This window comes from Pinus tabuliformis, chromosome 5_2, assembly GCF_031772625.1.
Source record: "Pinus tabuliformis cultivar Carrire ecotype Pingquan chromosome 5_2, CPIR1, whole genome shotgun sequence".
Classification (NCBI taxonomy): Eukaryota; Viridiplantae; Streptophyta; class Pinopsida; order Pinales; family Pinaceae; genus Pinus; species Pinus tabuliformis.
In genome coordinates this window covers 1,124,233,969-1,124,258,974 of record NC_142306.1, presented here as the reverse complement: position 1 = coordinate 1,124,258,974, position 25,006 = coordinate 1,124,233,969, and positions in this window count along the sequence as shown.

The following is a 25,006-nucleotide window of genomic DNA, read 5'->3' as shown; positions in this document are numbered from 1 at the left end:
GAAAATTGAGGAAGATATTAAGGTCAAATTTACCGAGAGGAATGTAGATTGGCCAAGTTTCCAAGTGGCCCTAGAATATCCTCAACAAGATACCACCTCCAGTTCATATAAGATAGCAATTTTGGGCTCAATAGGAAGTAAATCAGAAATAGGACCTAAAGGGGAGGAAGGGAAAAATGATAGAGGAGAGAAATAAAAAGTCTAGGGATGAAATATTATCACAACTAGTCTCTCATTCAGTCCCATATCAAACTAGGAATTTGGTTGCCATGGACCTGGAAAGGAACCTATTAGGGTCCTATAAATTATAGGATCTCATGGTGATTGAGTATTTTGTATTTGTAATTTCATATTGTACATAATTTCAATATTTCAATGATTTCCAAAAATATATGAAAAAAGAAAATGAAAAGAGGGTATGTTAAAAAAATGAATTAAAAAAAGGGAAATAAGGACCCCACAAAAGAAAAAATAGAAACTAATATGGAAAGTGCTGCAAGTCTAAATTCCACTACTGATAAGTTAGTTCTTTTAATTTATTATCAAATAAGGTTGTGTGCAAATTGTTTTTGAATGCCACAATGACTAAAGTTCTGTTCAAATCATATAGTTTAATCATGATTGAACACATTTAAATTTCTGTTGAATAGGTTAGTGAATAAAGATTTACCAAACAGTTTAATCTTGGTAAATCAGTAGCTAGGTAGAAATAAAAATTGATTCAACAGTCTAATCTGAATCAATGGTGAAATAAGTGATAGAATAGGATATATTTTCATAAAAAAAAAGTGATTTGGGTCTGCTAGTTTAAATGCACCCTGCAAAAAAAGAAGAAGAAAAAATGTTAGCTTAGTAAAAGAATTGAAATGAGAGGGTAGGTAGAAATAGAATGGTGATTTCAGGAAAAACATGAAAATTTTATCCTAAGTCAAATGTTAAAGGTATTTTCATGTGCAGGGGGAAAGAAAAGAGATAAAGGTTTATTCTAAGGTTCGGTGTATCAAAGCACATTTGGTGCATTATCCCATTATTCATAAGTTTCATCACCCGACCATCATTCCCCCACTTATATATTTCATTCAGTTCCCTACCGCACCACACATCCAGTGCATTATCCCATTAAATTCATTTCCCTACCCCACCATTCACCCATCACATCATGATAAAGTACAACTACCTTTCACCTCATCTGAACCCACCCCTTCACATCCGACGACCAATATTATGTTTTACCCCCCCCCCCTCTCCATATCAACTTTACAATCGGGGGGTGGGGTCTGAAATGGGTGGTATTTAAATCCGCCCTCACAGCAACGTGGCACCATCCTATGATTTCGTACACCCCCCGCCCATGCCCAAACCACTGACCACCTCAAGCCCCCTCTGAAATGGTTTTCTCCACCACACAAAACCATCGCCCTATTCGTTACACTCTCGCCAATCCTCTCCTGCCACCTCATCTATCTATTTCTCCCGCCTATCATATCCACTCTCTCCAAAATATATCTATTAAGTAATTTAATTACTTAACCGTTAATGTAATGGACCCACGCCATCATCAACGAGAAGCCTGAAAGCTATAAATTTCCTTTTTTCACCTATTCATCGGTTCTACACTCTGCTAATATCATATTTCTATGACAGGTTTTCCATTTCGAATTGCAACAGTTTCACCCGCTCGAGCATCACACCAGTTAATCGTCGTGCCAATTACTGCCTCTGTTTTCCTGTCTGCTCAAATCCATTTTCTCTGCATACTCCAAACCTGCATAATCACCATTCCATCAGTGTTCTTAGCCTTATCCAATCATGCCTCCTAAATATAAGGGACAAGAAGAACCCGTGAGTCCTCTGATCCACCCTCCCATCGATTTTCACCATATACCTCTGGCAGACAGGGACTACAAAATTCATGAAACCCTGTGTGAGTTTGATTTGTTTGAAATGTACTGCTAGCTAGAAGACAAGTTCATTGATAAGTCAGATGATATTGGACTGTGGGAATCCAATTTTCCCCATTATATATTTCCCCGTACCCACAATACCCTTGAATTCGTCAGGAAATGTCATGCTTGTTATCTACCCAGTCAAAGAGCGGTTATTGCCCCTACAGGAGAAATTTTATTCACCATTATTGCCCAATCAATAGATCAAATGATGCAAGCACCTATTACAGAGAATTCCACTCCTTTCTCTCATGAAGCCCTCACTAAATTGTATCAGAAGATAGACTTTGCAAAAAGAGCCAAAACCCTTGAGATTTTCTTGACTGAAGATGCCCCTTTACCCAAGAAAAACCCTCCCTATCCATCCTCCATTTTCCCTGAGAGAGCCAAGCAGATTATCACTGTCACTTCCTACCTCCTTGGTTATTACTCAGATTAGTGGGTAGATGAGGCTATTGTAGGTTTTATTTCTATTTTCTCCATAGATTCCAAGCCTTCCATCTTGTTCAATTTCAGCCAATTCCTTACAGATTCCATCCATGAATAGTTTGTCAAATTCCAAACTGAGGAAGTATTTAAATATGCTTCTGTGTTAGTATACGTGTTTTTTGTATTTTTAGGGAGACAACCTCAATCTTACATTAGAAAAGTTGTATGAAGAGGGAAATCAACAATCTTTCATCTTCTGGACTACACTAGTAATGAAGGAGCAAAAATGATATTCATACAAACAATTCATAGAAACATTTGTACATCTAGCACTCAGTCTCCTAGGTAGCAAGTCAGAGCCAAAAATCAGTGAATAAATCAAGAATATTTTTCAGTGATCAGACCAAGTCTAGACATGAGATTGGTATCTTTACCAAAATTACACAGAGTTAAGGATATATGGGTGTGAACTTGCTCCTTACAAACTGCCAAAATTCCTCCCAATGAGGATTTTTTCTCTAGAATACATCAGGAAAATGCTCAATGTAGATGAGATTCATTTTGTGTCTGCCAAGAAGAAGTCTCAATTCAAGATCAAAACACAAATAGGACCTTTCATCTGCAACAGCAGGGCAGCAGGGGAAGAAGCAGACAAATTGTTGAAAGAAATGCAATTCAACCTCAACTTTACATGGTCATATGATCCATTAGGGGTCATCTCCAAGTTAAGGGTAGAGAATAAATATACAACTTATTTTCATACATCTAGACCAGAGATTGAGAGATACAAGAACCAGCTAGAATGGACTGAGAACACTCTACAAGAGGTAGAGGAGCAATTGGTGTCAACTTCAACATTACAGACTCCTGTCACACAGGAGAAAGCAACAAAAAGGATTAGAGAAGAAGAGTCACCTCCAGTGACTGATACTCATAGCGAAGACTTCAAAATCATATATAGGAAGAGGACTAAGCTCAATCCCAAAGTTAACCTAAGCAAGGATTCAACTCAAGAGGATATTATCACCACCAAAGAGACACTTGTTTCCTCACTAGTAGGTGATCAGACTACACTCTCTCCTACCACCTCGACAACTTCATAGGATCAACAACAAGTTATGCAGCAAACTTCCAGTTCTCAAATCAAACTACTGTCAACCTTTGACTCTAAGAAAGGCAAAATGTAGATGGCCTTCCTCCAAGCACAGATCCCATAGCCCAAGGCAGAATCAGATTACAAAAAGACTTCATTTGAGTTTGATGTAAAAGACATACATCCTGTTAATCAAATGGAGATGCACAAAAAAATTGGTCAAATGATTTCATCCACACTCAGTAACACTTCTATGAGTTTGTCTAAATTGTAGGTTACTTTAGCTAATGTTCCGTCATAATTAAAGATGGAGAAAGTCTCTTCACTTTCCAAAGACACAAGGATCAAATCTTTGAAGGGCTTGCTAATCAAGATTGGATATGATCCTTCAAACACCAATGCAACAGAAGACATCATAAGAAATAAGAATACTGACATAGCAGCATTGAGAAAAAAATTGAAATTACCAGCCACAGAAGATCTTCTAGCCTAAGACATTGAAGAAACAGAGTCACAAAAGGAAGACAAGATGAAGCTCATCATGGAACAGAATGTACAGTTCAAACAAATGGAAACATAGACGGAGAAAATAATCAATGAAAAGGAGCAAGCCACAACAATGTCTGTTATCCCTTTGGAAGTTGTACCTCTTACAGCAGTTCCTACATTTGCATTTTCTATAGAAAACACAAGGAATACTGCAAATAAGTTGGCAAGTGCAATGGGAAATATGTCTCTCCAAACAGAAGAAATTAAAATATTCCAGGATCAAGTTAATATTATGCAAGACCAAAAGGCAAAGACTGAGACTTTCCATGCAACAAAGCTACAAAGAGCTCAAAACCAAATAGAAGCATGGCAGAAATCCGCAACCGAATCCTCCATTGGCCACACACTAGCTCAAGTTAAGGAAATTATATGGAACAATATAATTGAAGCCATGGATGAAATATGGCCATGTATTCAGATTATATTTGAATAGAAAGAGTTGATTAAGAAATCCAATCAGGCTATTTCCACTATTAGCAATGAGTTGGGAGATATGCCTGCAACAACCAACAACATCATCAAGTTTCTTGTAGGAATTTACAAGGTAATTTCCTCAGATAGAACACCAAAGAACACCGCTCACAAACAGATCACAGATCAATACACCGGTATTCTTGACATGGTTAAAACCCTCAAAGAGGGAAACAGTCCACAGCCTGAGCCAACATGGCCACTTTAGACAATTTATTAATAAAAGAAAGAAAATTTACATAAGCTTCTCTCATGAATGGTCACCCTACAAATGACCCTCCATGCTCTTTAAATAGAGATCATGGACCAATTAGGTGTTAAGCAACGGATCAAGTGTCAGTAATACCGAGGAGAGAATGAACTATCAAATCACTTCATGTATAGAACATATCGTGACCGTCGGATTGTAAGTTACAAATGTACATGGTAAAGAAACACACTTTACCTAACTCTACACTAGACCAAGTTATACTTAACTATTTCCTATGTGTCGGAATATTCTAACATCCCCCCTTGTTACACAGCAATTTGTCACCGTCCCAGCTACCCCTCTCCCGCATTTTGGAGGACTCATTCTGGGACCTATGAGAAGTGACATGGCCTACAAACACTTGCATTACATTCCTCTGAACATGAGCTTTATTTGCCCTGAAGACATTTCCTACTGAAAAACCCTAAAAATAGCCCTTTTTCCATTAGCGTGGTTCCATAGTGCAGCCCTCGCGCTAATGGGGGAAGTCTTCCAAAGAGGGTGTGCCAGTTGGCGCTCTGTCATAGAGTCGCACCTGCGCCAACCATAATCAGTGGTATTTTTTAACAAATAAACAGCAGAAGTTTCGTCCTAACAAATTCCTGGACTGCTATCTATCTTGAGTTGGGTGGTTCGGCTACGGATTTCCATAGAGAGGAAGTTGTTTTCCACCTCTCATGGAAGCTTCCTTGATGATATGGCCAATCCCATGATTATTGGTGATGATCCCAACTCCCTTTGTTATAGCTCCAAATCTCACTCTTATGGTTTGTGATGCTGTACTCATGGCCTAGGGCAACCCCTCCTTCCAGACCTGGTCCTAAAATTTAAAAAACAGTGTTTTATCCCTTATACGCGACATTTCCCTGAGTTAAACGCGTGTATACGCGGGTATGTGTATAGCCAACCCGCGTGTATGTATTAAAACACTTAAAAAAATATAAAACTCTTCATTTTCGGGCGGAGATCGCGGGTTTTATCTGCTGATCACCTGTTAGTGCCCGTGGCCCAACTGTTCCCAACCAACTCCTAACTAAAAAACTACTTTGGAGATGGTATAAAAAGACCTCAAAGGGAAGGCCTAAGGGGAGGAGAATAGAGAGAAAGGTTATTATGCTGAGATTTTTCCCTTGACCAGGTCTGAAGTCCCTTGTGCCTTCTGCACTTCCGCCATTTTGTACAGGAAACCTTTGTTTCCTTGTGTGTTGATGTTCATCCACCATTTATGACATCATGGAGAGAGTCATGGAAGGAGTTTTGTTAGAGGCTTGAGGCTGGAACGGATCCGGAAGGAAGCTTTGCTTGGAGCCTGCTGAAGGTGATTCAGGTGAACATATTCCTTTTTATGTACTTTATTTGTCTATAATAAAAGAAACACATGTCTTGGTTCCCGAAATGAATCTTCTTTATGTTAATGATAGTCATGTTTAGAATTCATATGTAAATGGTTGTTTGGATTCCATAACTAAATACCTTTCTTTATAACATTAAGATGGTTTCTTTATAAGTTTTGTCCATGTATTGTTGTGTTCTTTGAATTGGTTGTTTTGCAGGACAAAAGAGAAGAAGGGAACTCCAACAAGGGTTTGGACCCTAAAGGCCTTCTCAAACGTAGGACCAAAGGTACGTACCCTTGTCATAGAATTTGCTTATAATAGCATAATGGCTGTATGAATGCATGTTTCTTTGAATAGATAACTTTCAGTCTGCTAGGGTTTCAACCCAAAAAGCCCTAGGGGAGTAATTCCCTCTTTCAGAATTGGCGACTTCACTGGGGACAACACTCTTGTTGTTCCTAGTTTGGGTATTTTTCAAGCCAATCAGGGCTCAACTGCCTTGTCTGCTTGTTGTTACTGTCTGGTCTGTTCTTGAATTTTAAGCTTTGCCAGTTTCTTCAGTTTGTTTTTTATTTTTCTTGAAGCTTTTCATACACGCTGTTTTTCTTAGATACAGAGGCGTATATACGCTTGTTTCTTTGAGTGAACCCGCGTATACGCAGGTTTCCTCAAACACAGTCGCGTATACACGCAATCTGTACTTAAGTACAGTCGCGTATATATTGCAATTTTCAAGATTTATAAATCTTTTTAGTCTCTGAAGGCTTGTCTGGTGGTTTGAGTCAGTCTGAAACAGTCATTTTCCAGTATCAATTATTTGTTTTACAGCGAGCATCTCGTTCTGAATTCTCTCTGATTATAAGGAGTATTGGTCTTGTTTTTTGTTGATTGCAAGCGTCATCGTTTTTGGCTAAAGCACGCAAGATTTCTTGTTAGGAATCTTGGCTGCTCTGTTTCATCAGGGTAGGGAGATTGAATTCAATCTTTGTGTTAATCTTGCTTTTGGTGACTTTTTGTTTGCTTGACAAAACTGCTTTTTGTGACCATCCACTTCTTTGTTTCATGAAAGTTGTTGATTGACACTTTCTTGGAATTTGTCTTTTTGATCTTTTTGGTTTTCATTGCCAAGGCTTTCATTGATGCTTTTGATTGTTAAGAGCGATTTCGAACACATTTATTTTTGTTGGGTTTTCATCCATTGAGTGGTGTTGATTCGCAAAAGTGTTTAATTGCCTATTCTTCAATCACAAGTTTCAGTGTTGTTGAGAGCATTTTTTGAAAAGACTTTTTTGCTTGTTGCTTTGAAGAAAATCTTTTGAAAATCCTAGTTTTGCTTTCTTGAACTTGCTTTTCATTTGATTTCCTTTTAGTGAAGTGAAAGTGCTTTATGTTTGTCTTAGAACTTGTTTTTAGTGTTTAGACGAAATGAATGGTAACATCTCATATTCCATTTAAGCATTGTAAGTGGCAAGATAAAGATTGATAAGCAAGCAACTTTCATTTTTGTTCAGAATAGTTTTAGATCTTGCATCCACATATAGTTGTTGCATTAGGATAGATTTGCATCCCCTTTTAGGCACATATAGCTTTGTTAACTTTTGTGAGTGTGAAGTGTGAATTAACGAAAAGAAAAGAAAAATTTGTTTTATTAGAAGTACCTCTGAACCCTATAGAAATTGCTCTTCATCGAAAAACGAAAAAGTGCATGTGCATGTAGTTAAGTTTTTATTAATTTCTTTTGCGTCAAAAAACACCACTAGTTTCACTTTCGTTACCTTGTGACTTAAAGAACAGCCTAATAAAATCAAGTGCTAACTAAAATTCACTAGAACTTTTTGTTTTAGTCAGTTACACCAACAAGATTAGGATTTTAGGGCCTTGGATTAGGTGAGTGGAGACTTAACTCTCCAAGGCCATATAAACGTCAAACGTAGGAGTGTGAATAACGAGAGAAAATCCAATAGCGTTAGGAAGACCAGGAAAGCTCCAGATCTGGGAGTTAAGCACGAGGGTCTGTGAAGACAGGGAAGAGAGATACCCCCTCTCCTACTTGTCCAAACTTACCTCACGACTGTTCTGCCTGGCTTCTGCGACGAGTTGGTATCCATAGTTGCTACTCCTAGGGAACTACACAGGTGGCTGCGGAGGGGAATCCCGTGGCACCTGAGGTTGACGTTGCATCACTCTCGACAGTACTACTGGAGGGCACCCTTGCGAAGCTTGGGGGCTTGCACCGGCACAGGCTGTTGTTAGGAGGTCAGCGTAACTTCCTCTGATACCTTCGCTGATAGGACTGGGCCCTCATCATCCCAGACTATCTTCGGAAGGCCCCTTATTTCACTTTCTTGTATTTTGGTGTCCGGTCTTAATCACCCGAAGCGGAAATACTTGGAAGTTGTTTGACTGGCTGTATCTTTAGGGACTTTATAGTGTGTGCTCTGTGCTCCTAGTTGGCCTAGCTTTCAATTTTTTGAGTCTTTAGTTAAATCATAACAAAAAATTCAAAGTGGTTGACCGATCTCCAAGACAGTCTCGAAGACTTCGTGGTCTCTCGCCACCAAGTTTAGAGACTTCTCCTAGAAGGCGCAGAGGCAATACTACCGGTGCGTTCCGTCCCACACCGGTTGACGCATTGGGGATTGATCCTCCTCTCGGGGGCATTAGCGGCCAAGCAAGGCCTGGCACTTCTGAACAAGAGAGGGACACTCCAGTCCTTTCTCGAGTTCTCTTTCAAGCGGAGAATAACATAGAGGTAGAAGAACTTTCAGAGTCGTTAGCGGCTCCAAATTCTCCACTACCATCTAGTCATCCAGACGTACTGCAATACGTTGGGACTCTGACGCATAGACCGTCAAGTCCAGGTTACGCTACGCGCTTACCATCGATGACCACTACTGGAAGCATGGCTTCTACGAGTGCTACGACTATGCAAACCCCAACATCGGTGCAAGGGGGAGGAACCATTTCCATCTCCTCTCCTTCCTTCTTTGGATCTTTTGCTAGCACTTCTATAGTTGGGTCTACCTCCATTCCGTCCACGAGTGGAAATGCCCAAACCAATGCTTTTCGTACTAGATTCTTCCCATTTGGCACCCATTCACAGGGTATTCCATCGGTTCCGTTTAGTGCCGCTACGTCCATGATGGGCGGATCGGCTTCATTCCAAGGTTTTCCTTTTGGAAGTGGTCATATACCACATTCCAACCCAACGGTAGGATCCATGCCTTTTTCTTCTGTGGGACAAAGCAGCAATCCTTTCCAAGGTTGGAATAACCCTGGGGTTAGTAGCACGGGAACTGGGAATCCGTTTATCAGCCAACAAGGGAATAGGCCGTACTCCACGGTTAGTATGTTTCAAAGTATTCCTCCCCTTGCTTCGGCTTGGAATCCCTATCAGGGGTTATCAACTCCCTACAATCCTTTAGGAGGAAACTTTGCTGGTTATGGAGGTTATACGGCCGGAGTTGGTCAAACTCTGAATTTTGCTGGACCACAAGGCTTGCCTTTTGGTTCAGCCGGTTCTACTGGTTACTTCGGGCAGCCTGGTGCCTCCCAAATTCCAGGACAATCTTTTCAGAGCTTTGGGAGTTCTGCCCAGTCTAGGTGGAATCCCCAAGGTCCTCCTAGGCTTCCGTTTCTGGCAATGTTAAACTTGCCAGATCTCCCTAAGTTAACAAATGACCCAATCAAGTACAATCCGGCCTGGCCTTCGGTCCCAACCAAACTCCCTTCGGACATTCCAAAATTCGAAGGGAAGGGTGGCGAAGACCCAGGCGACCATGTAACCACATTCCATTTGTGGTGCTCATCTAACTCCCTTATCGATGACTCGATTAGGTTGAGACTCTTTTAGCGCACCTTGACTGGTAATGCGGCCAAATGGTATATAGAGTTGCCAGGGGCAGCTTTACATCGTTCACTGACTTAGCCAATATTTTCTTAAATCACTTCCAGTTGCCTGTCCGCTATGATGCCGGAACTGAGCTTCTGGCCACCTTTCGTCAGGATAAGGCAACCCACATTTCTGACCATATTCAGGAATGGAGACGGAGAAAGAGGCTCATTAAAGCCGAAATCCCTCCGGAGTACCGTCTCGAGTGGTTTTTGAATTCTTTACAACCCGAGATCTCCAAGGATGTCTCCATGTCTGGGGTCTATTCTGAGGAGCAAGCCATTTTCAGGGCCCAGCAATTAGAATTGATCTATTCTCAGTCTAGGATCCTACAAAAGTACTTGCCAGATGCTCCTGGATCTAAGGTTGATGTAGCTAAGTCGAAGCCAGGTCCGCACGCGGATGGTATCGTCGGGTCAGTAGACACAACTACCGTGAACTTGTTGAATCAATTGCAGCAGTTGTCCTTGCAAACTGCTTCTAACAACCAAGTCACATCGTCTAATCCCCCCGCTTCCCAAACTTCTTCAATAAATGCCGTCCAATCTGATAACCCCAAAGGAAATCAAAATTCCAATGGGAAAAAGAAAGGACGAGGTAAGAAAAAGAACCAGGATGGGAAGCCTGATGCAAATAAATCCGGCAACAACGCCGGTGGTGGTAGAAATGAGTCGAGAAAGAAAGTCAAGTTTCCCTGCAAATTGTGCAGTGGAGACCATCTAACTCATCTCTTCCCTAAGATTGAAGATGCTCAGCGCTTGTTAGGACAGCAAGGGACTTCTAGTTCTCAAGCTGTGTTAACCAACCCGTTTCCCCAAGGGCAGCAACTTCTTGCTGGCGCGAGTTCAAATCCTGGAACCTCCGCTGGGGGCAACCAGGAAGGGGAAAAATCGTCAAATGTTTTCATGATGGGTTCTAACGTCCATGTGGCTACTCGGTCACGTGATTATGGTGAAGCCGAAAATTCCAAGGACAAGATTGTTCCTAGAAGTACTGACCTTCATATTGAGCGACCCCCTGTCGAGACTATACCACAGATACCGAAAGGTTCCACTAAACGCACGACGATTAATCCTAATGCTAGGGCCGCCCAGAATTACTCCATTGTGGAGGATCTGGCTCAGAGTTCGTGCGCCATGTCCGCTTTAGAGGTTCTCTAGTCGTGTCCGGCTCAGAGAAGTGCTTTACTCTCCACAATTGGAGTAGTCGATCCAGCTAACTCTTTAGTGCTCACTTTTGACATGTTAAATGTCAAAAAGCGACTCCCTCATCATATGGCTTTCCAAATAAAGTCTACATACCGAAAAATCAATATTTTTCGCACCGTGATAGATGAAGGAGCTTCCACATGCGTTATGTCGATGTCATGCTGGAAGGCTATTGGATCACCCTCGGATGTTCCTTCACCCACCATTTTGACTGCATTTGATGGTCATTCTCATAAGCCGCATGGGATTATCCCAGCCTTTCCTATATGTGTTGGGGGAAAGGTCGTCAATATTGAAGTAGAGATCGTAGATGCTAACCTAGACTATAATCTCCTATTAGGAAGGAACTGGGTATACGAGATGGATGCCATTGTTTCGACTCTATTTCGTGTCATTTGCTTTCCTCATGAGGGGAAAATCGTTAAGGTTGATCAATTGGACTATTGTCCAGTCGATCCTCAAGCAAGCTCTAACTCTACTGTCCCTTTAGTGGATAACCCTCGCCCGCCAACTGAGAATTTAGGAGTAGGGATGTATTCCTCATTGATGGGTACATTTGATCTTCCCTCTCCTTTCGCTAAAATCAATGCTATTTCATCATCTAAGGAGTCTCCTCGAGAAGAGTTCTTTCGAACTCGTTATTTTTCAGACCCTTGGACCTTGCCTTCACCTACGACCACATTAGTTGAAGGACAAGTAAATGGAATGGCATTCCCTATATCTGCAGCTGAGCTTAGATATCAGTCTATCGTAGACTCTGCAGACAACCACTCTACTCCTTTTTCCGAAGAGGAGTTAGATGGTCATGTGGCCCCGACTTGGAGCCTTGATTCTACCTCTGCCTTGGACTGCTTAGATTCGGTTCTACCTTCTGAAGAAGCAATCCTTGAAGTAATGATGGGTATAGATCGACCTTGGGAAGACTTACACCATCGTTCATACTTTCTTCCTCCATTGCAGGAAGTAGAATCTAGATTCTCCGAGCTCTTCACTAGTGATGTTTGTACGGTGTCAAACCCTTTGGCTCCAGCACACATTTGTGCCAAAGGTAATATGTCGGTAATTTCAAAAACGATACCTATAAACATCTCTAGGGACCCTAACGTCATCGAGAATATCTTCATCGGAATTGAGTGTTCCCCTGAAGAAATTCAAATCTACACCGACCTTTTTAAGGAATATCGGGATGTATTTGCTTGGTCTTATGAGGAAATGCCTGGCATTGATCCTTCTATTATTCAACATGAGATCAAGATTTATGAAAACGCGAAACCGGTTCGTCAAAGGCTTCGGCCGGTTATCCCTAGGAAAGTAGCAGCTATCAAAGCTGAGGTTGAGAAGCTGCTAAGGGCGGGTTTTATATACCATGTTCCTCTTACTGACTGGGTTTCTAATCCAGTCCCTGTGGACAAAAAGCAAGGAAAAATCCGAATATGCATCGATTTTAGGGACCTAAACAAGGCTTTTCCGAAAGATAATTACCCCACGCCATTCATTGATCAGATTATCGACGAGTGTGTGGGTAATGAAATTTTTTCCTTCATGGATGGTTTTTCAGGTTATAATCAAATCTCTATCCATCCTGAAGATCAACATAAGACAGCTTTTATATGTCCCTGGGGTACCTTTGCATATAGAAAGATGCCTTTTGGTCTTAAAAATGTTGGAGCCACTTTTTAGCGTGCCATCTCATATGCTTTCCACGACATCAAACATGTCATCGAGGCATACTTGGATGATCTCGCTGCTCATTCTCGAAAGAGAACTGATCATCCTAGTCATCTTCGATTGGTTTTTGAACGTTGTCGTTTTTATAAAATCCGGTTGAATCCCAACAAGTGCGTTTTCGCGGTTACATCCGGTCGGTTGTTAGGGTTCATTGTGTCTAATGAAGGGATTCGGGTTGATCCCTTCAAGGTTGAGGCAATAGTTCAGTTGCCTCCCCCGTCCTCAATTCGACAACTTCAAAGTCTTCAAGGGAAGGCTAATTTCTTAAGACGGTTTATAGCAAACTATGCCGAGATCACTAAAGGGTTCATGCGTTTGCTACGAAAAGGAGTTCCATTTGTGTGGGATGACTTTGCGCAGCGGTCGTTTGATGCTTTGAAAAAGGCATTAGTCTCTGCCCCGCTTTTGAGTCCACCGGATTATGGTAGAGACTTCCTTTTATATCTCGCTGCAGCAGAATCAACCATTGGTATGGTTCTAGTTCAGGAGGACGATGCTCTCGCCGAGCACGTGATTTATTATTTGAGCCGAGGCTTAATAGGTCCTGAACTCCGCTATTCTCCGGTTGAGAAGTTGGCCTTGGCAGCGGTTCACGCTGTCCAGAGGCTCCGTCATTATATTTTGCTACGCAAAACTTTTGTCTTAGCGGTGGTCAATCCATTTCAATTTTTCCTCAGTAGGCGAGTGATTGGGGGCAAATATAATAGATGGATAGTCATTTTGCAAGAATTCGATCTCGAGTTCTTGTCTGCCAAATCTAAGAAATCCATGGTTTTCGCGGAGCTAATTTCTGAGCTTCCTTGTGGAGAGGATATTGTTTATGAGGAAAGTTTTCCCGATGAACATTTATTCCTCATCTCTTCACTCGACCCTTGGTATGGAAATATCATTGTCTATCTCCAGACTTCGAAGTTTCCCTCTACTTTCTCCAAGGATGAACGTCGAAAATTACGTCACCTGGCTAAAAAATATGTTATCATTGGTGACACATTATATCGTCGAGGGGTTGATTCAATCCTTCAGCGCTGTTTAATCTTAGAGGAAGCAGAGTCTGTGCTCAATGACTGCCACAGTGGAGCTTGTGGTGGTCATCTATCAGGGCTTGCTACAGCCCAGCGCATCTTACGTGCCGGCTATTTTTTGCCTTCACTCTTTAGAGACTGTGTGGAAGCGGTCAAACGCTGTCACGCGTGTCTTTTCCTCGTTGTCACCGTCGGTCCCTTTACTAAGTGGGGTATTGATTTTACAACTTGTAATCCGCCTTCAGCGGCAAATCACAAGTACATTATCGTGGCTATAGACTACTTTACGAAGTGGGCCGAGGCCATGCCTACTTATAAGAACGATAGTGACATGGCAGCTCTGTTTCTTTTCAATCAGGTTAGCTCAAGATTCGGTATCCCAAGAGAGATTGTCACTGACCATGGCAGTCATTTCCAGAATCAACTAATGTCCGAATTGGCTCTTAAATTAGGTTACCATCAGGAGCATTCATCCCCTTATTATCCTCAGGCCAATGGACAAGTCGAGGCAGTCAATAAAACTCTTAAGACGATACTCCAATGGACAATTGATAAAAATCGGTCAAATTGGCACATTATGTTATATTCGGCTCTTTGGGCATACCGAACCTCCGTCAAAACGGCTACTGGTTTTACTCCTTTTTAGTTGGTTTATGGGATGGCATCTATCTTTCCGGTCGAATGTGAAATTCCATCTCTTAAGTTGGCTGTTGAGCTTCTTCCTGAGACTTCGAGTCTCGAAGAGCGCCTAGTTCACTTGGAACATCTCGATGAGCAGCATCGAGATGCCGCCACGATGAATGAGGCCCATAAGAAAAGGGTTAAAACGCAGTATGATAAGTCTGTCCGTCCTCGAGTCTTTTCTGAAGGTGACCTTGTCCTGGTCTATGACCAAGATAAGGACGCCTTGGGGGCAGGCAAATTTAAGCCTATGTGGTACAGTCCTTTCATTATTAAACGAGTTTTAGAAAAAGGATCGTATGAGTTAATTGATTTCGAGGGAAACAAGCTGGCGGAGCCCCGAAACAGGCTCTACCTAAAGAAGTACTTTGCTTAGTTTTGACCAGGCAATGGCTTCTTTGTATTTTATGTATATTTGTACATATATCATCGAGAGTTTTCTGATATCAGCACTTTTTGGTCTGCTGTGGCAGGTGTTGATGGATGATTTGGTCTATTTTGGGTTCACCGATGGTGCTAGTTGGCACACTCGGAATCTTGCTTCCACAGCTTGGGTACTCTATTATCCAATTGGTCAATTGATGGCATCAAGAGGCGTGTGCATCGGTCCTGCTTCAAACAATATGGCCAAGTATACTGCTGTTATTAATTTATTATCCGAGGCAATCTCTCATGGGATCGACTCATTGGTAGTATATCTTGATTCTCAATTGATAGTGTCTCAATTAAATAACATTTATCGGGTACGGGATCCATCTTTATATCGCCAGTATTTAAGAGTGAGGTTGTTGCAAAGATCATTTACTTATATTAATTATTTGCATATTCCAAGATCTCATAATTGGTTAGCTGATTCTATCGCTAATCAAGCATTAGACTGGCATATTAATCATTCATCACAATAAAATCAAGCATCAAAAAGTCAAACTGTATATATATATATATATCGTAAAGCGTCTCGAGTGTACATATGTGTGTCCAAAAAATATACAAAATTGGGACTCAAATGCCCATAATCATGTCCGGCATATCTAATGCCTCGGCTCAGGATGAGCGTCTAAGTATGTCACTATAGCATTGGCCACGAGCCGAAAAATGCGAACCCAGTCACGTGGCATGCCAACCACATGACGCTGCATATCCTTAGGAAGGTCCTCTATGATGGCCATCGGTACTCGGCAGGTCAACCTTGCCAAGTGTCTCTGGATGTTGTTCAGAGTCCGTTCTGTATCAGCAGCCGCCTCTTCGGCTCCTCGGCCGCGCCGTCCATGCCGCGGGAATCCATCTGGTCGTACCGGCCCGATGTCTGGAACATGATCACCATGTCAGTCATTTGAATCTCATCAAAAAATATTTTTCAAAATTCATTATTATATTTGAAAAATCCAAAAAAAAAAAATCAAAAAATCAAAAAATCTTACCAATCTCGCCCCATGCTGCATTCGGTGGTAACACTAGGTCAGGATCTCCTCGGAAATCCAGCCCAGCATAGGGGTAGTCATCTACGGTGATGATCTGCTGATCCCACCAGGTGAAGAAGTCATCGTCGAAGCAGTCCTTGGGACCTCCCCACCCCCCAGACGTTTCATCAGATCAACCCACCGGCCCATGCGTGGATCGCGTGGGGTGCTGATGGAAACTGATACCCTGGGGCGGAGTGCGGGAACCTTCTCGAAAAATAAAGTACACAAGATGCTCCCATATCCAAAGGTTTTAGTCTGACCCCTCCTGATAGAAGTGAGCTGGCTCTTCATGATGGCCAGAAGAGGAGTACACCAGTCAAACACAGTAGTGAGACAGTCAACTGCCACGCTCATGTTTTGCCGTGACGCCTGATGCAGAGAGGATGATCCGTTCACCCGAGCCATGGTAAACAGGATTATCCTAAGTGATAAACTCGCCACATGTGTGATGGAAATCTGGCTCCCAACCTTTTTGGGATGTCCCGGGCAGTATATCTGTACATAGTCCTCTATCGAAAGGGCACTTCGTGTCTTGTCCCGGGACTGTACTACCTCTCCCCTTCGGGAAAGGCCCGTGATAAAATAATATCCTCCACTTCTACCCTGAGCGGCATCTGATCGATCATAAAAGCTTCCTCATCGACATCCCAATAATCAATGAGCATCTCAAGTAGACACGTGTTCGCTTTCATATTTGGCAATTTGAAAAATTTAAGCAAACCGCATCCCCGTAGGGCATCTAATGCTTCTGGACTGTTCATAACTTCATTATCTACCGCTGCGTACTCTCTTTCACACCACATGACAGGCATCCTGAGAAAAAATTGGTTCGAAGCCGTTAGTTTTCATTTAAAATGGTTCGCGGCGTATACGTGGGTTCCTGTGCACACAGTCGCGTATAGGGCCCGCGTGTACGCGGGTTCGATATTACCAACCCGCGTATACGCCGCGAGGAAATTTTGGACAAAAGTTCAACGGTGAAACCTCAATCAAAAATCCTAAAACTTGTCACAATCAATTGCAAGCTAAGTATAAGAGTTACCTGGAGGTTTTCGACGAATTTGAACGGTTGAATCTGGCTGTGGGAAGTTTGCTCCTTTTGCTCCAAATCTTTTGCTCTCGAACTCAAATGGTAAAAATGGTGAGTCCAAAATGCTTTTTATAAGTTTTGAAAATGCAAAATTTTTTCAAAATTTTATTTTGTTTGGCCTCATGTGACTTTTAACTTGGGAGCTTGGAATGTCGAGATTGGTCTGTTTTTCAGGACATTTTGGACGATTTTCAGTTTCGAGACGGTTCCATGACTGCTAACCCGTCATGGCAGGTATCGTGTTCTCACTGGCATATAGGTTAGGGACACCATTTTTCCATTGCATTATGCATACTAGCCTCCATTTGACCAATACATCTGCCATAATGTCGATCCCATCATGTTATGGTTCATAAGCCATCTTCACTCGCCGATTCTTTAAATCATGACACGATGGTAGAGCCATCCTTTACATGAGCATCCTAGTTAGCACCTCACTGACATTTGTTGCCCATGTGGCTCCATTTTGAGTAGGCTCGGGACTCCTCTGTAGTCCCGCCATGACTTATGCGTTGAAGGCTCATTCCTCTTAGCTTCTCCGCTTTGTTCTGGCCATATACCCTAGAGGCCCCTTTGTGTTGAGTTGTACTACTGCATTGCATGTTGACCACTTGCACCTTTTGGCCTAGAGCTGGCTTCAATTGGACTCGTGTTTAAGCCAACTTTTGACCATGACATCTGCAAAATCAACCTTGCATACCCTTGACTTCTGCAGCTTGACACACCTTGACCCGTGGAAGGAACATACCTTTGAGTGTCACTGACTAGTTTTCACCTCCTTGCATTGAGCATAGGAACGTTCCTTTCCCAGGAACTAGATCATCTATTTCACCGAAACTCATTCTTTCCACTGTACCATAGCATTCTTTTATTCTTTTTCCGGCTTAATAGAAAAAGACAAAAAAATTAAATATTCCAAAAAGAGCGGGAACGGGACATTATTTCCATTTATTGTTGGCAGCTAGAGTCAGTCGTGTCGCCCTTGAACAAAGCACTCAAAACAAAGTCTCCTCCATATGGGTGGGTTTTAGTTTGACTTAGGTACGCCATAACCTTGTTGTTGAGTCAGTTCTCCCCCGATTGGTTATCTCTTCCAATCATATGGAGGGTTCGTTCATGCCTCCTGCATGGCGAACTTATACAGAGTCATCATATGCTGCCACATAGTCACATTGAGTCGTGCTTTTGTTCAAGGGAAGTTAGCCTGAGTCGGCCTCTCTGCGGTATCTCTTGACTCATTTTTCAGTCGACCATCCCTGGTTGTCAGTGTCATGTCTATCATCACATCAGTTATATTGGTCCTTTACTCGTGCTGATTTGAGAAGGTCCCCATTGACTTCTTGCTGGCGGGTCTTGTCCTTATCGACGACGACATCTTGCTCTGAGGACAAGCCTAGAGCTGCACCCTGGCCCTATTTTCATTATTGATAGGTTACCTTGTGCTCAGCATCGATCAGTATCATGGGTCTTTGACTGAGTGGTTTCCCTTGTGTTTGACATCAGCATACATTATCACACATTGGGATTCGTGCAGTACCTTGGTTTCCATTTGACCCTATTGGTGGATACCTCGCCTCTGTGTCAGCTTTCATTATTGGTTGGTTCAGAGGGTTTCTGCCGTGCACTAGCCACATCTTGTGTATGCCGGAAACGTACTTCGGTTGGGTTACTACATCTTTTTCGTCCGGTTCCTTCCACATTATTGGCCTACCGGTTACACTCGCGCTAGATTGATGAAGGATGCCTTAATGCCTTCCTTCTAGCGGATCTTTCCGTATCGACTCCGACTCATTGCTCTAGGGAAAAGATCTAGAGTCCATTTGGCAGTACCTTGGGGTTTGTAGTCATTAGTGGCAGATCCTTTGCTATCGACAGTGGGAAACCATCATTGTCTCATGATCGATAGATTCTTACAGGTGTTCGACTCCAGCTCATCTATTCACACTTGTTAGATTGTACTGGGTACCTTGACGCTCATTATCATTATCGGTGAGTAGTCTCGCGTTTGTTAACGGTATACATTAATGACCGGTATTCAAACGATTTCTCACATGGTCGACTTCAGATCATTTATTCCCATGCTGTAGAAATGTACCACGGCAGTCGGTGAAGACCTCAGGTTGTATCAGCATTCATTGGTTCACTTGACAGTTGCTCCTGTTGCCGCTAGTTGATACCACTCCACTTTATATGTTGCAGTCAGTCATGGCGACATTCTATATGCTGGCACCTGAGTTTGCAGTGTAGTACCATCCTTTTCCATCATGTTCAGTTGGTACCTTTTGGGATCAGTCTTTGATATCAGTGATCCGTTGCATCTTTCAGCATCATTGACAGTCTTATATGTGATATTCAGACATGTACTTGTTCATTATGATCAGATGATCCATTATGTATCTTTCAGTTATTTATACTTGTATACTTAGTGGATCCACTTGTACTTGATATGCGGACATGCTTCACTTTTTCTGAGCATGGGTATGCCCGCCTCAGACAGTGTTTCTTTCTGATCTCCTTTGGTGGCTTGGCAGGCTAAATTCTGGTGAAGTCCTCCTCAGTTTTTGACAGACTTCCTTTCCATGTACTCGCATAATATATTTCGGCCATCATGTACCCCTTTTGACCTCATATATTAGGGGGCATCTGTTATAGCTCCAAATCTCACTCTTATGATTTGTGATGCTGTACTCATGGCCTAGGGCAACCCCTCCTTCCAGACCTGGTCCTAAAATTTAAAAAACAGTGTTTTATTCCTTATACGCGACATTGCCCTGAGTTAAATGCGTGTATACGCGGGTATGTGTATAGCCAACCCGCGTGTATGTATTAAAACACTTAAAAAAATATAAAACTCCTCATTTTCGGGCGGAGATCGCGGGTTTTACCTGCTGATCACCTGTTAGTGCCCGTGGCCCAACTGTTCCCAACCAACTCCTAACTAAAAAACTACTTTGGAGATGGTATAAAAAGACCTCAAAGGGAAGGCCTAAGGGAGGAGAATAGAGAGAAAGGTTATTATGCTGAGATTTTTCCCTTGACCGGGTCTGAAGTCCCTTGTGCCTTCTTCACTTCCCCCATTTTGTACAGGAAACCTTTGTTTCCTTGTGTGTTGATGTTCATCCACCATTTATGACATCATGGAGAGAGTCATGGAAGGAGTTTTGTTAGAGGCTTGAGGCTGGAACGGATCTGGAAGGAAGCTTTGCTTGGAGCCTGCTGAAGGTGATTCAGGTGAACATATTCCTTTTTATGTACTTTATTTGTCTATAATAAAAGAAACACATGTCTTGGTTCCCGAAATGAATCTTCTTTATGTTAATGATAGTCATGTTTAGAATTCATATGTAAATGGTTGTTTGGATTCCATAACTAACTACCTTTCTTTATAACATTAAGATGGTTTCTTTATAAGTTTTGTCCATGTACTGCTGTGTTCTTTGAATTGGTTGTTTTGTAGGACAAAAGAGAAGAAGGGAACTCCAAGAAGGGTTTGGACCCTAAAGGCCTTCTCAAACGTCGGACCAAAGGTACGTACCCTTGTCATAGAATTTGCTTACAATAGCATAATGGCTGTATGAATGCATGTTTCTTTGAATAGATAACTTTCAGTCTGCTAGGGTTTCAACCCAAAAAGCCCTAGGGGAGTAATTCCCTCTATCACCCTTCCTCCATCTATAAAAGCTTGTCCATTTTCCTTGGCAAGCTAGTTCTAGATTTTTTTGGAGTTGGATAGTTTTTAGTTCCAGAGATTCAGAATTCTAAATTTCCAAGAGCTTCATGCTGCAAGAGCCTTCTTGATTCCCTTAAGGCCAAATCCAAGAAAGGATATTATTGTCCAAGATCCAAAGAGAGAGAGGCTTGTCCTTATTCCCGATAGGCTTTGCGAGACATGTGCTACTGACCGCCAAAGGAGAATCCAGTGTCAGAACTTTGATTGTATTCTTCTTTGATCGATTATTAATGAACGACTATTGGTTATGGTTCCACTCTTGTTATTATTTGTGATGATGATGAGTTATGTCCTTTCTGACTGACATATAGTTGCATATGTTGGATTTTATGCTTGTGTTTGTGTCGTTCTTTGCATGTGCAGGTGTCTATTCACGGAGATCGTGAGGATTGTGATCTGCCGGAGCAAAGGAACGGGAGCACTACCTCTTCTACAAGCACTAGCGTTGGAATCTAGGTAGGCCTTTATCACTGGTCTATTAATTTGCAATTAGGAACTTGCACTGTAGCGTTGTATGATTGTTGCTAGACCCGGTCTGGGCTAGTAGGGATCACCTCTGTCCGCAGAGGGGATTTACCTCCTCAACAATTTGGCGACTCCACTGGGGAGCTTGTCTTGCTTTTTGGTTGTTTCTTGGTTTTTACCTGCTTGGTTAGCCTTCTGGGTTGAGTTCTTTTGTTGTTTCTCGCCTCTTGGTTTACCTGGTTATTGTTGGCCTAGCTTTGGATCGCTTATTTTTTATTTTGGCATAGCAAACTTTACTGGCGTGCTTTTATAGCGTAACAGTCGCGCCAATTGGTGCTAGTTGCTCATATACAACCCGTGCCAATCATTAAAAGGCGCTAGTTGCAGCCTGACAGTCGCGCCAGGCCTGGGAACTTTTGAAGTTTGCTTGTTTTTTAGCCTCCTGAGCTTGGTTTTTGTTCTGGGTACCCTTTTTTCAACTGCTTGAGTGTGTTGGAGTCTTGTTTGACTAGCTTTAACCTTTACCCTTTGGGTGTTTGCCATTTTCTATCAATTTCATGTTTCTAGCCCTAGGGCATCTAATGGCTTTGTGTGTCGAGCCTTCCTTAGGAGTTTTTGTCTTCTATTGGTCCAGTCGACTTTCTGATCGCTCCCTTGCACTCATTTAGTGGTTGTTAATTGTTTCATTGCATTGTTTGAGTGACCTACCTCTTTTTCACTTGAACTCTGCTTTGTTTCGTTTTGGGCCTAGATTACACGGCTCATTTGTGTCTTTGGGACTTTTCTCGTTTTTGAAGGACTGATTTGGCATGTAGGGATCTGATTGTGTTTGCATTGAGTGAGTCTTGTGTTTTTAGAACATGTGACCTAGCCCTTTAGAAGTTTCGTCGAGAAATCATTGCTTGGGTTACTTGTCTGTTCAAGGTTCATCCACAACCATCTCATTGATTTGCTTGAGGCTTTTTCATTGCTTGTTTTCTTGCTGGTTGATTTTTAGTGTCGATTATTGAACCAATTTTTTATGTTGATTCGATTCCTTCACTACCAAGAATAGATCACAACTGTTTGGATCGATCAGTTCACACTTGCTTGTTTGTCTCTTTAAATTCAAAAAGAAAAAAGAAAATTAGAAGTTTGCATTCATTTAGCATACAAAAGTGAAAGTACATTCGCATTACAAATTTCCATGTTTGAGAAATCGGAAAGCAAATTCTAGATCTTTCATTAGTAGTATCGATGTATCGTGAGATTAGTGTATTGATGCATTGTGTTTCTTAGTGTTTGCATTCGCTTGTCTTGGTTTGGGAATGATCTCTCTACCCTCTTGTAGCTAGGTGTTCATCGAAACGGAATGATATTTTGTTCATTTTAGCTGCATCCTAAGCTTTGAAATATACATATGGTAAGGCCTGAAAACTGAAACATAATCCAAGATCAACTTTAAAATGAACTGAATAAATCTAATAACGCATTGGAACATAACGCACACATTTATAGGTCTAGGCTAGAGATGTGCTCCGGCGTCGTTAAACCTAGTCACTTTTGTTTCACTCAAGGTTGGGTGATTCCTCCTTCCGTGACTCAATAGTGGTCTAGCACGGATTTGAGCTCCCACGTACCGTCGAGTATACGGGGAGACCCCACTAGGTTATCATCCTTTATCCATAGGAAGCCATGTCTGCCGCCTTACGACCCGTAATGCACCGAACACAGCATTCGGGAAGATTGACTGCCGTACGGAAAGTCCTTGGTTTTCATATGATTGCCAAGGTGTCTATGCAGTTTTGCGGGTTGTCTGGTAAACCTTTTGCCTAGTTTCTCCAAAGTAGTCACTTTCGTTCCTTTTCGGACTCCCTAAAAGAAAAGATCCATCTAAGCACTTGTCACTTCATGCTCATTAAACATTCGAAGGCGACTAGAGTCATCTTTTTGTCCTTTTCTCGACTCTTTAAAGATGAAAAGGTCAAGTTATGTCCTTGTGTCTTAAAATTTATTCGACTACGTTCACATCTACCCTGTTAGATCTTGTTTGCGTTAGCTTGAGTAGGGTTCTTTCTCATTTTTGATGGCAACCTTCCCCGAGTCTACCGGCCAAGGTTTTCCCCCAGATGGAAACCCTGGTCCATTTCCTTCTTTTGGAAATGCAGGTGCTCCGTATATGGCAACTTTTTCCTTACCTGGGTTAACCATCGGGTTTCCTGTTTGGTTGTTCTCAACCTCTGTGGTCTCTAATGTCTCAACTACTGGTCAATCAGTCCCTCCACCTGAACAACATCATGTTGATTCCAAGGTGGACCTCTCCCCTTCTTCGCCTATTTCTACGTCCTCGTCTTCTACTTCGCCTAGTGAAAGTCTGGATTCAAGTAACCAGGTGGCTAAGAAGAAGAAGAAGAAGACGAAGAAGAAGAAGTCTCATAAGCGAGAGGCTAAAAGTGCAGTTACTGCTCCAAATCCATCCCAGGTTGAAACACCTTCTGCCCCCCCGCGGAAGGTTAAGTTTCCTTGTAAATTATGCAAGGGTGACCATCTTCTTCGTGATTGTCCTGGCATCCCAAGGATCCTAGAAGTATGGTCTCACGACCCGACTTGTCCTTCATCGTCCTCTGAAGCTCAAGGCGATGCCACCCTACTAACTGACAACATTCAGAAGAAAGGGAAGATTCGAATCCCCTGTAGACTATGTGAAGGCAACCATCCCCTTTACCTTTGTCCGCTCATGGATAAAGCTTGCGTTGCCTTGGAAAGTCTTACAGCTTCTTCACCCCAACTTCCTGTTGGTTATCAGAAGCTCTCTTCTGACCCCCTCCTTGTGGACAACAAGATTGACTTAGATTCTTCTCTTGTCCGGGCTCCTCCTTCCGAACCTGGCTGTGCCAAGCCTGCTCCAGACCAACCATTGGTCGAAGAGAGTGTTGACTTGGGTTCACCACCTGTTGATTACTCTGTTCCGGAGGAGCATCATGATTCTACTGCTCATGTTCTTCTCATCTCGTCAGATTCTCCTGAGTCTCAGAACGACCCTCCTATCCTCGCTGATCAAGAGGGTCCTTCTTCGTCTCCTGTAGCGCAGGGGGGCAATCATACGATTCCCCCACCAAGTAGTTCAGTCGTTTCCTTCGACTGGAGTCATTTGACTACATTCCGCCTTCCATCCCATGTGCCTTTCCAGATTACAGTACATGCCTATGATAAGGCAGTACCTGGCACTGTCTTGGATGAGGGTGCATCTGTCAGTCTTATGCCTTTCACTACTTGGCAAGCTTTGGGCTCCCCACAGCTTGTGCCAGTCGCACAGAATCTGTTGGCATTTGACGGAGGAACTAGTCAACCTCTAGGGGTCCTCCCAAAGTTTCCTGTTACTTTGGGAGGCAAAACCATCTATATAGACGTGTTGGTTGTCCAAGGTGATTTAGATTTCTGTCTTCTCCTTGGTCGTGACTATGTTTATGCCATGGGGGCCCTCGTCTCTTCACTTTTCCGTGTGGTTTGTTTTCCACACGACGAAAGAATGGTGACCATAGATCAATTATCGTTCTTTAGTCCCCCAGTGCCTCCTGCGCAGTTGTCATCCCCTCTTGGTTCTTGCTCACAAGCAGTACCTTCCTTGCCACAGGTCAATTATGTGGCTACCTGTTCCATCCCTGCCTCTGCT